We start from the raw sequence: 17,178 nt of genomic DNA, 5'->3' as shown, positions 1-17,178 counted from the left end.
CAATACCTTACGAGTACTTCGTTACGGCACCAAACCACACCAAAACGGTGCAATACCGTACGAGTACATCCATACGGTACGAAACCTCACCAAAACGGTGCAATACCGTACGAGTACATCCATACGGTACCAAACCACACCAAAAAGGTGCAATACCGTTCGAGTACATCCATACGGTAACAAACCACACCAAAACTGTGCAATACCGTACGAGTACATCCATACGGTACCAAACCACACCAAAACGGTGCAATACCGTACGAGTACATCCATACGGTACCAAACCACACCAAAACGGTACAATACCTTACGAGTACTTCGTTACGGCACCAAACCACACCAAAACGGTGCAATACCGTACGAGTACATCCATACGGTACGAAACCACACCAAAACGGTGCAATATCGTACGAGTACATCCATACGGTACCAAACCACACCAAAATGGTGCAATACCGTACGAGTACATCCATACGGTACCAAACCACACCAAAACGGTACAATACCGTACGAGTACTTCGCTACTGTACCAAACCACACCAAAACGGTAAAATACCGTACGAGTGCTTCGCTACGGTACCAAACCACACCAAAACGGTGCAATACCGTACGAGTACATCCATACGGTACCAGACCACATAAAAATGGTACAATACCGTACGAGTGCTTCGTTACGGTACCAAACCACACCAAAACGGTACAAAAAACCATACGAGTACATCCATACGGTAACAAACCTCACCAAAACGGTGCAATACCGTACGCGTACATCTATACGGTACCAAACCACACCAAAATGGTACAATACCATACAAGTACATCCATAAGGTACCAAACCACACCGAAACGGTGCAATACCGTACGAGTACATCCATACACTACAAAAATCACACTAAAACGGTACAATACCTTACGAGTACTTCGTTACGGTACCAAACCACACCAACACGGTGCAATACCGTACGAGTACATCCATACGGTGCCAAACCACACCAAAACGGTGCAATGCCGTACGAGTACATCCATACGGTACCAAACCACACGAAAACGGTACAATACCGGAGGAGTACTTCGTTACCGTACCAAAACAAACCAAAACGGTACAATACCGTACGAGTACATCCATACGGTACAAAACCACACCAAAACGGTGCAATAGCGTACGAGTACATCCATACGGTACCAAACCACACCAAAACGGTGCAATACCGTACGAGTACATCCATACGGTACCAAACCACACCAAAACGGTACAATACCGTACGAGCGCATCGTTACGGTACCAAACCACACCAAAACAGTACAATACCGTACGAGTACATCCATACGGTACCAAACCTCACCAAAACGGTGCAATACCGTACGAGTACATCCATACGGTACCAAACCACACCAAAACGGTACAATACCGTACGAGTACTTCGTTACGGTACCAAACCACACCAAAACGGTACAATACCTTACGAGTACTTCGTGACGGTACCAAACCACACCAAAACGGTGCAATAGCGTACGAGTACATCCATACGGTACAAAACCACACCAAAACGGTGCAATACCGTACGAGTACATCCATACGGTACGAAACCACACCAAAACGGTGCAATATCGTACGAGTACATCCATACGGTACCAAACCACACCAAAACGGTACAATACCGTACGAGCGCTTCGTTACGGTACCAAACCACACTAGAACAATACAATACCGTACGAGTACATCCATACGGTACCAAACCTCACCAAAACGGTGCAATACCGTACGAGTACATCCATACGGTACCAAACAACGCCAAAACGGTACAATACCGTACGAGTACTTCGTTACGGTACCAAACCACACCAAAACGGTACAATACCTTACGAGTACTTCGTTACGGTACCAAACCACACCAAAACGGTGCAATAGCATACGAGTACATCCATACGGGACCAAGCCACACAAAAACGGTGCAATACCGTACGAGTACATCAATATGGTACGAAACCACACTAAAACGGTGCAATACCGTACGACTACATCCATACGGTACGAAACCACACCAAAACGGTGCAATATCGTACGAGTACGTCCATACGGTACCAAACCACACCAAAACGGTACAATACCGTACGAGCGCTTCGTTACGGTACCAAACCACACTAGAACAGTACAATACCGTACGAGTACATCCATACGGTACCAAACCTCACCAAAACGGTGCAATACCGTACGAGTACATCCATACGGTACCAAACCACATAAAAACGGTACAATACCGTACGAGTGCTTCGTTACGGTACCAAAACGGTACAAAACCATACGAGTACATCCATACGGTAACAAACCTCACCAAAACGGTGCAATACCGTACGCGTACATCCATACGGTACCAAACCACACCAAAACGGTACAATACCGTACGAGTACATCCATAAGGTACCAAACCACACCGAAACGGTGCAATACCGTACGAGTACATCCATACGGTACCAAACCACACCAAAACGGTACAATACCTTACGAGTACTTCGTTACGGTACTAAACCACACCAAAACGGTGCAATACCGTACGAGTACATACATACGGTACCAAACCACACCAAAACGGTGCAATACCGTACGAGTACATCCATACGGTACCAAACCACACGAAAACGGTACAATACCATAGCAGTACTTCGTTACGGTACCAAAACACACCAAAACGGTACAATACCGTACGAGTACATCCAAACGGTACAAAACAACACCAAAACGGTGCAATAGCGTACGAGTACATCCATACGGTACCAAACCACACCAAAACGGTGCAATACCGTACGAGTACATCCATACGGTACCAAACCACACCAAAACGGTACAATACCGTACGAGCGCTTCGTTACGGTACCAAACCACACTAGAACAGTACAATACCGTACGAGTACATCCATACGGTACCAAACCTCACCAAAACGGTGCAATACCATACGAGTACATCCATACGGTACCAAACCACGCCAAAACGGTACAATACCGTACGAGTACTTCGTTACGGTACCAAACCACACCAAAACGGTACAATATCGCACGAGTACATCCATACGGCACCAAACCACACCAAAATGGTGCAATACCGTACGAGTACATCCATACGGTACGAAACCTCACCAAAACGGTGCAATACCATACTAGTACATCCATAGGGTACCAAACCACACCAAAACGGTACAATACCTTACGAGGACTTCGTTACGGTACCAAACCACACCAAAACGGTGCAATACCGTACGAGTACATCCATACGGTACCAAACCACACCAAAAATGTGCAATACCGTACGAGTACATCCATAAGGTACCAAACCACACTGAAACGGTGCAATACCGTACGAGTACATCCATAGGGTACCAAACAACACCAAAACAGTACAATACCTTATGAGTATTTCGTTACGGTACCAAACCACACCAAAACGGTGCAATACCGTACGAGTACATCCATACGGTACCAAACCACACCAAAACGGTGCAATACCGTACGAGTACATCCATACAGTAACAAACCTCACCAAAACGGTACAATACCGTACGAGTACATCCATACGGTACCAAATCCCACCAAAACGGTGCAATACCGTACGAGTACATCCATACGGTACCAAACCACACCAAAACGGTGCAATACCGTACGAGGACATCCATACGGTACCAAACCACACCAAAATGGTGCAATACCGTACGAGCACGTCCATACGGTAACAAACATCACCAAAACGGTACAATACCGTACGAGTACATCCGTAAGGTACCAAACCACAACAAAACGGTGCAATACCGTACGAGTACATCCGTACGGTACCAAACCTCACCAAAACGGTGCAATAACGTACAAGTACATCATACGGTACGAAACCTCACCAAAACGGTGCAATACCGTACGAGTACATCCATACGGTACCAAACCACACCAAAACGGTACAATACCTTACGAGTACATCCATACGGTACGAAACCACACCAAAACGGTGCAATATCGTACGAGTACATTCATACGGTACCAAACCACACCAAAACGGTGCAATACCGTACGAGTACATCCATACGGTATCAAACCACACCAAAACGGTACAATACCTTACGAGTACTTCGTTACGGTACCATACCACACCAAAACGGTGCAATACCGTACGAGTACATCCGTACGGTACCAAACCACACCAAAACGGTGCAATACCGTACGAGTACATCCATACGGTACCAAACCACACCAAAACGGTACAATACCGTACGAGTACTTCGCTACGGTACCAAACCACACCAAAACGTTAAAATACCGTACGAGTACTTCGCTACGGTACCAAACCACACCAAAACGGTGCAATACCGTACGAGTACATCCATACGGTACCAAACCACATAAAAACGGTGCAATAGCGTACGAGTACATCCATACGGTACCAAACCACACCAAAACGGTGCAATACCGTACGAGTACATCCATACGGTACCAAGCCACACCAAAACGGTACAATACCGTACGAGCGCTTCGTTACGGTACCAAACCACACTAGAACAGTACAATACCGTACGAGTATATCCATACGGTACCAAACCTCACCAAAACGGTGCAATACCGTACGAGTACATCCATACGGTACCAAACCACACCAAAACGGTACAATACCGTACGAGTACTTCGCTACGGTACCAAACCACACCAAAACGTTAAAATACCGTACGACTACTTCGCTACGGTACCAAACCACACCAAAACGGTGCAATACCGTACGAGTACATCCATACGGTACCAAACCACATAAAAACGGTACAATACCGTACGAGTGCTTCGTTACGGTACCAAAACGGTACAAAACCATAAGAGTACATCCATACGGTAACAAACCTCACCAAAACGGTGCAATACCGTACGCGTACATCCATACGGTACCAAACCACACCAAAACGGTACAATACCGTACGAGTCCATAAGGTACCAAACCACACCGAAACGGTGCAATACCGTACGAGTACTTCCATACGGTACCAAACCACACCAAAACGGTACAATACCGTACGAGTCCATAAGGTACCAAACCACACCGAAACGGTGCAATACCGTACGAGTACTTCCATACGGTACCAAACCACACCAAAACGGTACAATACCTTACGAGTACTTCGTTACGGTACTAAACCACACCAAAACGGTGCAATACCGTACGAGTACATCCATACGGTACCAAACCACACCAAAACGAACCAATACCGTACGAGTACATCCATACGGTGCCAAACCATACCAAAACGGTGCAATACAGTACGAGTACATCCATACGGTACCAAACCACACGAAAACGGTACAATACCGTAGGAGTATTTCGTTACGGTACCAAAACACACCAAAACGGTACAATACCGTACGAGTACATCCATACGGTACAAAACCACACCAAAACGGTGCAATAGCGTACGAGTACATCCATACGGTACCAAACCACACCAAAACGGTGCAATACCGTACGAGTACATCCATACGGTACCAAGCCACACCAAAACGGTACAATACCGTACGAGCGTTTCGTTACGGTACCAAACCACACTAGAACAGTACAATACCATACGAGTACATCCATACGGTACCAAACCTCACCAAAACGGTGCAATACCGTACGAGTACATCCATACGGTACCAAACCACGCCAAAACGGTACAATACCGTACGAGTACTTCGCTACGGTACCAAACCACACCAAAACGGTACAATACCGTACGAGTACATCCATACGGCACCAAACCACACCAAAATGGCGCAATACCGTACGAGTACATCCATATGGTACGAAACCTCACCAAAACGGTGCAATACCGTACGAGTACATCCATAGGGTACCAAACCACACCAAAACGGTACAATACCTTATGAGTACTTCGTTACGGTACCAAACCACACCAAAACGGTGCAATACCGTACGAGTACATCCATACGGTACAAAACCACACCAAAACGGTGCAATACCGTACGAGTACATCTATACGGTACCAAACCACACCAAAATGGTACAATACCGTACGAGTACATCCATAAGGTACCAAACCACACCGAAACGGTGCAATACCGTACGAGTACATCCATTGGGTACCAAACAACACCAAAACAGTACAATACCTTATGAGTACTTCGTTACGGTACCAAACCACACCAAAACGGTGCAATACCGTACGAGTACATCCATACGGTACCAAACCACACCAAAACGGTACAATACCTTACGAGTACTTCGTTACGGTACCATACCACAACAAAACGGTGCAATACCGTACGAGTACATCCATACGGTACCAAACCACACCAAAACGGTGCAATAGCGTACGAGTACATCGATACGGTACCAAACCACACCAAAACGGCGCAATACCGTACGAGTACATCCATACGGTACCAAACCACACCAAAACGGTACAATACCGTATGAGCGCATCGTTACGGTACCAAACCACACCAAAACAGTACAATACCGTACGAGTACATCCATACGGTACCAAACCTCACCAAAACAGTGCAATACCGTACGAGTACATCCATACGGAACCAAACCACACCAAAATGGTACAATACCGTAGGAGTACTTCGTTACGGTACCAAACCACATCAAAACGGTACAATACCGTACGAGTACTTCGTGACGGTACCAAACCACACCAAAACGGTGCAATACCGTACGAGTACATCCATACGGTACGAAACCACACCAAAACGGTGCAATATCGTACGAGTACATCCATACGGTACCAAACCACACCAAAACGGTGCAATACCGTACGAGTACATCCATACGGTACCAAACCACACCAAAACGGTACAATACCTTACGAGTACTTCGTTATGGTACCATACCACACCAAAATGGTGCAATACCGTACGAGTACATCCATACGGTACCAGACCACATAAAAACGGTACAATACCGTACGAGTACATCCATACGGCACCAAACCACACTAAAATGGTGCAATACCGTACGAGTACATCCATACGGTACGAAACCTCACCAAAACGGTGCAATACCATACGAGTACATCCATAGGGTACCAAACCACACCAAAACGGTACAATACCTTATGAGTACTTCGTTACGGTACCAAACCACACCAAAACGGTGCAATACCGTACGAGTACATCCATACGGTACAAAACCACACCAAAACGGTGCAATACCGTACGAGTACATCTATACGGTACCAAACCACACCAAAATGGTACAATACCGTACGAGTACATCCATAAGGTACCAAACCACACCGAAACGGTGCAATACCGTACGAGTACATCCATTGGGTACCAAACAACACCAAAACAGTACAATACCTTATGAGTACTTCGTTACGGTACCAAACCACACCAAAACGGTGCAATACCGTACGAGTACATCCATACGGTACCAAACCACACCAAAACGGTACAATACCTTACGAGTACTTCGTTACGGTACCAAACCACACCAAAACGGTGCAATAGCGTACGAGTACATCGATACGGTACCAAACCACACCAAAACGGCGCAATACCGTACGAGTACATCCATACGGTACCAAACCACACCAAAACGGTACAATACCGTATGAGCGCATCGTTACGGTACCAAACCACACCAAAACAGTACAATACCGTACGAGTACATCCATACGGTACCAAACCTCACCAAAACAGTGCAATACCGTACGAGTACATCCATACGGTACCAAACCACACCAAAATGGTACAATACCGTAGGAGTACTTCGTTACGGTACCAAACCACATCAAAACGGTACAATACCGTACGAGTACTTCGTGACGGTACCAAACCACACCAAAACGGTGCAATACCGTACGAGTACATCCATACGGTACGAAACCACACCAAAACGGTGCAATATCGTACGAGTACATCCATACGGTACCAAACCACACCAAAACGGTGCAATACCGTACGAGTACATCCATACGGTACCAAACCACACCAAAACGGTACAATACCTTACGAGTACTTCGTTATGGTACCATACCACACCAAAATGGTGCAATACCGTACGAGTACATCCATACGGTACCAGACCACATAAAAACGGTACAATACCGTACGAGTACATCCATACGGCACCAAACCACACTAAAATGGTGCAATACCGTACGAGTACATCCATACGGTACGAAACCTCACCAAAACGGTGCAATACCATACGAGTACATCCATAGGGTACCAAACCACACCAAAACGGTACAATACCGTACGAGTGCTTCGTTACGGTACCAAAACGGTACAAAACCATATGAGTACATCCATACGGTAACAAACCTCACCAAAACAATGCAATACCGTACGCGTACATCCATACGGTACCAAATCACACCAAAACGGTACAATACCGTATGAGTACATCCATAAGGTACCAAACCACACCGAAACGGTGCAATACCGTACGAGTACATCCATACGGTTCCAAACCACACCAAAACGGTACAATACCTTACGAGTACTTCGTTACGGTACTAAACCACACCAAAACGGTGCAATACCGTACGAGTATATCCATACGGTACCAAACCACACCAAAATGGACCAATACCGTACGAGTACATCCATACGGTGCCAAACCACACCAAAACGGTGCAATACCGTACGAGTACATCCATACGGTACCAAACCACACGAAAACGGTACAATACCGTAGGAGTACTTCGTTACGGTACCAAACCACACCAAAATGGTACAATACCGTACGAGTACATCCATACGGTACAAAACAACACCAAAACGGTGCAATAGCGTACGAGTACATCCATACGGTACCAAACCACACCAAAACGGTGCAATACCGTACGAGTACATCCATACGGTACCAAGCCACACCAAAACGGTACAATACCGTACGAGCGCTTCGTTACGGTACCAAACCACACTAGAACAGTACAATACCGTACCAGTACATCCATACGGTACCAAACCTCACCAAAACGGTGCAATATCGTACGAGTACATCCATACGGTACCAAACCACGCCAAAACGGTACAATACCGTACGAGTACTTCGTTACGGTACCAAACCACACCAAAACGGTACAATACCGCACGAGTACATCCATACGGCACCAAACCACACCAAAATGGTGCAATACCGTACGAGTACATCCATACGGTACGAAACCTCACCAAAACGGTGCAATACCATACTAGTACATCCATAGGGTACCAAACCACACCAAAACGGTACAATACCTTACGAGGACTTCGTTACGGTACCAAACCACACCAAAACGGTGCAATACCGTACGAGTACATCCATACGGTACCAAACCACACCAAAAATGTGCAATACCGTACGAGTACATCCATAAGGTACCAAACCACACTGAAACGGTGCAATACCGTACGAGTACATCCATAGGGTACCAAACAACACCAAAACAGTACAATACCTTATGAGTATTTCGTTACGGTACCAAACCACACCAAAACGGTGCAATACCGTACGAGTACATCCATACGGTACCAAACCACACCAAAACGGTGCAATACCGTACGAGTACATCCATACAGTAACAAACCTCACCAAAACGGTACAATACCGTACGAGTACATCCATACGGTACCAAATCCCACCAAAACGGTGCAATACCGTACGAGTACATCCATACGGTACCAAACCACACCAAAACGGTGCAATACCGTACGAGGACATCCATACGGTACCAAACCACACCAAAATGGTGCAATACCGTACGAGCACGTCCATACGGTAACAAACCTCACCAAAACGGTACAATACCGTACGAGTACATCCATAAGGTACCAAACCACAACAAAACGGTGCAATACCGTACGAGTACATCCGTACGGTACCAAACCTCACCAAAACGGTGCAATAACGTACAAGTACATCATACGGTACGAAACCTCACCAAAACGGTGCAATACCGTACGAGTACATCCATACGGTACCAAACCACACCAAAACGGTACAATACCTTACGAGTACTTCGTCACGGTACCAAACGTCACCAAAACGGTGCAATACCGTACGAGTACATCCATACGGTACCAAACCATACCAAAACGGTACAATACCGTACGAGTACATCCATAAGGTACCAAACCACTCCAAAACGGTGCAATACCGTACGAGTACATCCGTACGGTACCAAACCTCACCAAAACGGTGCAATAACGTACAAGTACACCATACGGTACGAAACCTCACCAAAACGGTGCAATACCGTACGAGTACATCCATACGGTACGAAACCACACCAAAACGGTACAATACCGTATGAGTACATCCATAAGGTACCAAACCACACCAAAACGGTGCAATACCGTACGAATACATCCATACGGTACCAAACCACACCAAAACGGTACAATACCTTACGGGTACTTCGTTACGGTACCAAACCACACCAAAACGGTGCAATACCGTACAAGTACATCCATACGGTACCCAACCACACCAAAACGGTGCAATACTGTACGAGTACATCCATACGGTACCAAACCACACAAAAACGGTGCAATACCGTACGAGTACATCCATACGGTACCAAACCTCACCAAAACGGTGCAATAACGTACCAGTTCATCCATACGGTACGAAACCTCACCAAAACGGTGCAATACCGTACGAGTACATCCATACGGTACAAAACCTCACCAAAACGGTGCAATAATGTACAAGGACATCCATACAGTACGAAACCTCACCAAAACGGTGCAATACCGTACGAGTACATCCATACGGTAGCAAACCACACCAAAACGGTGCAATACCGTACGAGTACATACGTACGGTACCAAACCTCACCAAAACGGTGCAATAACGTACAAGTACATCATACGGTACGAAACCTCACCAAAACGGTGCAATACCGTACGAGTACATCCATACGGTACCAAACCACACCAAAACGGTGCAATACCGTACGAGTACATCCATACGGTACCAAACCACACCAAAACGGTACAATACCTTACGAGTACTTCGTTACGGTACCAAACCACACCAAAACGGTGCAATACCGTACGAGTACATCCATACGGTACCAAACCACACCAAAACGGTGCAATACCGTACGAGTACATCCATACGGTACCAAACCACACCAAAACGGTACAATACCTTACGAGTACTTCATTACGGTACCAAACAACACCAAAACGGTGCAATACCGTACGAGTACATCCATACGGTACCAAACCATACCAAAACGGTACAATACCGTACTAGTACATCCACAAGGTACCAAACCACATCAAAACGGTGCAATACCGTACGAGTACATCCATACGGTACCAAACCTCACCAAAACGGTGCAATACCGTACGAGTACATCCATACGCTACCAAACCTCACCAAAACGGTTCAATAACGTACTAGTACATCCATACGGTACGAAACCTCACCAAAACTGTGCAATACCGTACGAGTACATCCATACGGTACCAAACCACACCAAAACGATGCAATACCGTACGAGTACATCCATACAGTAACAAACCTCAGCAAAACGGTCCAATACCGTATGAGTACATCCATACGGTAACAAACCTCAGCAAAACGGTCCAATACCGTACGAGTACATCCATACGGTACCAAACCACACCAAAACGGTACAATACCGTACGAGTACATCCATACGGTACCAAACCACACCAAAACGGTACAATACCTTGCTAGTAGTTCGTTACGGTACCAAACCACACCAAAACGGTGCAATACCGTACGAGTACATCCATACGGTACGAAAGCACACCAAAACGGTACAATACCGTACAAGTACATCCATAAGGTACCAAACCACACCAAAACGGTGCAATACCGTACGAGTACATCCATAAGGTACCAAACCACACCAAAGCGGTGCAATACCGTACGAGTACATCCATACGGTACCAAACCGCACCAAAACGGTACAATACCTTACTAGTAATTCGTTACGGTACCAAACCACACCAAAACGGTGCAATACCGTACGAGTACATCCATACGGTACCAAACCTCATCAAAACGGTGCAATAACGTACAAGTACATCCATACGGTACGAAACCTCACCAAAACGGTGCAATACCGTACGAGTACATCCATACGGTACCAAACCACACCAAAACGGTGCAATACCGTACGAGTACATTCATACAGTAACAAACCACACCAAAACGGTGCAATACCGTACGAGTATATCCGTACGGTACCAAACCACACCAAAACGGTGCAATACCGTACCAGTACATCCATACGGTACCAAACCACACCATAACGGTACAATACCTTACGAGTACTTCGTTACGGCACCAAACCACACCAAAATGGTGCAATACCGTACGAGTACATCCATACGGTACCAAACCATACCAAAACAATACAATACCGTACGAGTACATCCACAAGGTACCAAACCACACCAAAACGGTGCAATACCGTACTAGTACATCCATACGGTACCAAACCACACCAAAACGGTACAATACCTTACGAGTACTTCATTACGGTACCAAACCACACCAAAACGGTGCAATACCATACGAGTACATCCATACGGTACCAAACCACACCAAAACGGTACAATACCGTACGAGTACATCCACAAGGTACCAAACCACACCAAAACGGTGCAATACCGTACGAGTACATCCATATGGTACCAAACCACACCAAAACGGTACAATACCTTTCGAGTACTACGTTACGGTACCAAACCACACCCAAACGGTGCAATACCGTACGAGTACATCCATACGGTACCACACCTCACCAAAACGGTGCAATAACGTACAAGTACATCCATACGGTACGAAACCTCACCAAAATGGTGCAATACCGTACGAGTGCATCCATACGGTACCAAACCACACCCAAACGGTGCAATACCGTACGAGTACATCCATAAGGTACCAAACCACACCAAAACGGTGCAATACCGTATGAGTACATCCATAAGGTACCAAACCACACCAAAACGGTGCAATACCGTACGAGTACATCCATACGGTACCAAACCACACCAAAACGGTACAATACCTTACGAGTACTTCGTTACGGTACCAAACCACACCAAAACGGTGCAATACCGTACGAGTACATCCATACGGTACCAAACCTCACCAAAACGGTGCAATAACGTACAAGTACATCCATACGGTACGAAACCTCACCAAAACGGTGCAATACCGTACGAGTACATCCATACGGTACCAAACCACACCAAAACGGTGCAATACCGTACGAGTACATCCATACGGTAACAAACCTCACCAAAACGGTACAATAACGTACGAGGACATCCATACGGTACCAAACCACACCAAAACGGTGCAATACCGTACGAGTACATACATACGGTACCAAACCACACCAAAACGGTACAATACCTTACGAGTACTTCGTTACGGTACCAAACCACACCAAAACGGTGCAATACCGTACGAGTACATCCATACGGTACCAAACCACACCAAAACGGTACAATACCTTACGAGTACTTCATTACGGTACCAAACCACACCAAAACGGTGCAATACCGTACGAGTACATCCATACGGTACCAAACCATACCAAAACGGTACAATACCGTACGAGTACATCCACAAGGTACAAAACCACATCAAAACGGTGCAATACCGTACGAGTACATCCATACGGTACCAAACCTCACCAAAACGGTGCAATACCGTACGAGTACATCCATACGCTACCAAACCTCACCAAAACGGTGCAATAACGTACCAGTACATCCATACGGTACGAAACCTCACCAAAACGGTGCAATACCGTACGAGTACATCCATACGGTACCAAACCACACCAAAACGATGCAATACCGTACGAGTACATCCATACAGTAACAAACCTCAGCAAAACGCTCCAATACCGTACGAGTACATCCATACGGTAACAAACATCAGCAAAACGGTCCAATACCGTACGAGTACATCCATACGGTACCAAACCACACCAAAACGGTACAATACCGTACGAGTACATCCATACGGTACCAAACCAAACCAAAACGGTACAATACCTTGCTAGTAGTTCGTTACGGTACCAAACCACACCAAAACGGTGCAATACCGTACGAGTACATCCATACGGTACCAAACCACACCAAAACGGTGCAATACCGTACGAGTACATTCATACGGTAACAAACCACACCAAAACGGTGCAATACCGTACGAGTATATCCGTACGGTACCAAACCACACCAAAACGGTGCAATACCGTACCAGTACATCCATACGGTACCAAACCACACCATAACGGTACAATACCTTACGAGTACTTCGTTACGGCACCAAACCACACCAAAATGGTGCAATACCGTACGAGTACATCCATACGGTACCAAACCACACCAAAACGGTACAATACCGTACGAGTACATCCACAAGGTACCAAACCACACCAAAACGGTGCAATACCGTACTAGTACATCCATACGGTACCAAACCACACCAAAACGGTACAATACCTTACGAGTACTTCATTACGGTACCAAACCACACCAAAACGGTGCAATACCATACGAGTACATCCATACGGTACCAAACCACACCAAAACGGTACAATACCGTACGAGTACATCCACAAGGTACCAAACCACACCAAAACGGTGCAATACCGTACGAGTACATCCATATGGTACCAAACCACACCAAAACGGTACAATACCTTTCGAGTACTACGTTACGGTACCAAACCACACCCAAACGGTGCAATACCGTACGAGTACATCCATACGGTACCACACCTCACCAAAACGGTGCAATAACGTACAAGTACATCCATACGGTACGAAACCTCACCAAAATGGTGCAATACCGTACGAGTGCATCCATACGGTACCAAACCTCACCCAAACGGTGCAATACCGTACGAGTACATCCATAAGGTACCAAACCACACCAAAACGGTGCAATACCGTATGAGTACATCCATAAGGTACCAAACCACACCAAAACGGTGCAATACCGTACGAGTACATCCATACGGTACCAAACCACACCAAAACGGTACAATACCTTACGAGTACTTCGTTACGGTACCAAACCACACCAAAACGGTGCAATACCGTACGAGTACATCCATACGGTACCAAACCTCACCAAAACGGTGCAATACCGTACGAGTACATCCATACGGTACGAAACCTCACCAAAACGGTGCAATACCGTACGAGTACATCCATACGGTACCAAACCACACCAAAACGGTGCAATACCGTACGAGTACATCCATACGGTAACAAACCTCACCAAAACGGTACAATAACGTACGAGGACATCCATACGGTACCAAACCACACCAAAACGGTGCAATACCGTACGAGTACATACATACGTTACCAAACCACACCAAAACGGTACAATACCTTACGAGTACTTCGTTACGGTACCAAACCACACCAAAACGGTGCAATACCGTACGAGTACATCCATACGGTACCAAACCACACCAAAACGGTGCAATACCGTACGAGTACATCCATACGGTACCAAACCACACCAAAACGGTACAATACCTTACGAGTACTTCATTACGGTACCAAACCACACCAAAACGGTGCAATACCGTACGAGTACATCCATACGGTACCAAACCATACCAAAACGGTACAATACCGTACGAGTACATCCACAAGGTACAAAACCACATCAAAACGGTGCAATACCGTACGAGTACATCCATACGGTACCAAACCTCACCAAAACGGTGCAATACCGTACGAGTACATCCATACGCTACCAAACCTCACCAAAACGGTGCAATAACGTACCAGTACATCCATACGGTACGAAACCTCACCAAAACGGTGCAATACCGTACGAGTACATCCATACGGTACCAAACCACACTAAAACGATGCAATACCGTACGAGTACATCCATACAGTAACAAACCTCAGCAAAACGCTCCAATACCGTACGAGTACATCCATACGGTAACAAACATCAGCAAAACGGTCCAATACCGTACGAGTACATCCATACGGTACCAAACCACACCAAAACGGTACAATACCGTACGAGTACATCCATACGGTACCAAACCAAACCAAAACGGTACAATACCTTGCTAGTAGTTCGTTACGGTACCAAACCACACCAAAACGGTGCAATACCGTACGAGTACATCCATACGGTACCAAAGCACACCAAAACGGTACAATACCGTACAAGTACATCCATAAGGTACCAAACCACACCAAAACGGTGCAATACCGTACGAGTACATCCATAAGGTACCAAACCACACCAAAGCGGTGCAATACCGTACGAGTACATCCATACGGTACCAAACCACACAAAAACGGTACAATACCTTACTAGTAATTCGTTACGGTACCAAACCACACCAAAACGGTACAATAACGTACGAGTACATCCATACGGTACCAAACCACACCAAAACGGTACAATACCTTACGAGTACTTCGTTACGGCACCAAACCACACCAAAACGGTGCAATACCGTACGAGTACATCCATACGGTACCAAACCACACCAAAACGGTGCAATACCGTACGAGTACATCCGTACGGTACCAAACCACACCAAAACGGTGCAATACCGTACCAGTACATCCATACGGTACCAAACCACACCAAAATGGTACAATACCTTACGAGTACTTCGTTACGGTACCAAACCACACCAAAACGGTGCAATACCGTACGAGTACATCCATACGGTACGAAACCACACCAAAACGGTGCAATATCGTACGAGTACATCCATACGGTACCAAACCACACCAAAACGGTGCAATACCGTACGAGTACATCCATACGGTACCAAACCACACCAAAACGGTACAATACCGTACGAGTACTTCGCTACTGTACCAAACCACACCAAAACGGTAAAATATCGTACGAGTACTTCGCTACGGTACCAAACCACACCAAAACGGTGCAACACCGTACGAGTACATCCATACGGTACCAAACCACATAAAAACGGTACAATACCGTACGAGTGCTTCGTTACGGTACCAAACCACACCAAAACGGTACAAAAAACCAAACGAGTACATCCATACGGTAACAAACCTCACCAAAACGGTGCAATACCGTACGCGTACATCCATACGGTACCAAACCACTCCAAAACGGTACAATACCATACAAGTACATCCATAAGGTACCAAACCACACCGAAACGGTGCAATACCGTACGAGT

Source organism: Rhododendron vialii, chromosome 9a, assembly GCF_030253575.1.
Source record: "Rhododendron vialii isolate Sample 1 chromosome 9a, ASM3025357v1".
Lineage (NCBI taxonomy): Eukaryota > Viridiplantae > Streptophyta > Magnoliopsida > Ericales > Ericaceae > Rhododendron > Rhododendron vialii.
The sequence above is the reverse complement of the archived record's forward strand: the minus strand, read 5'-3'. Positions refer to the sequence as shown.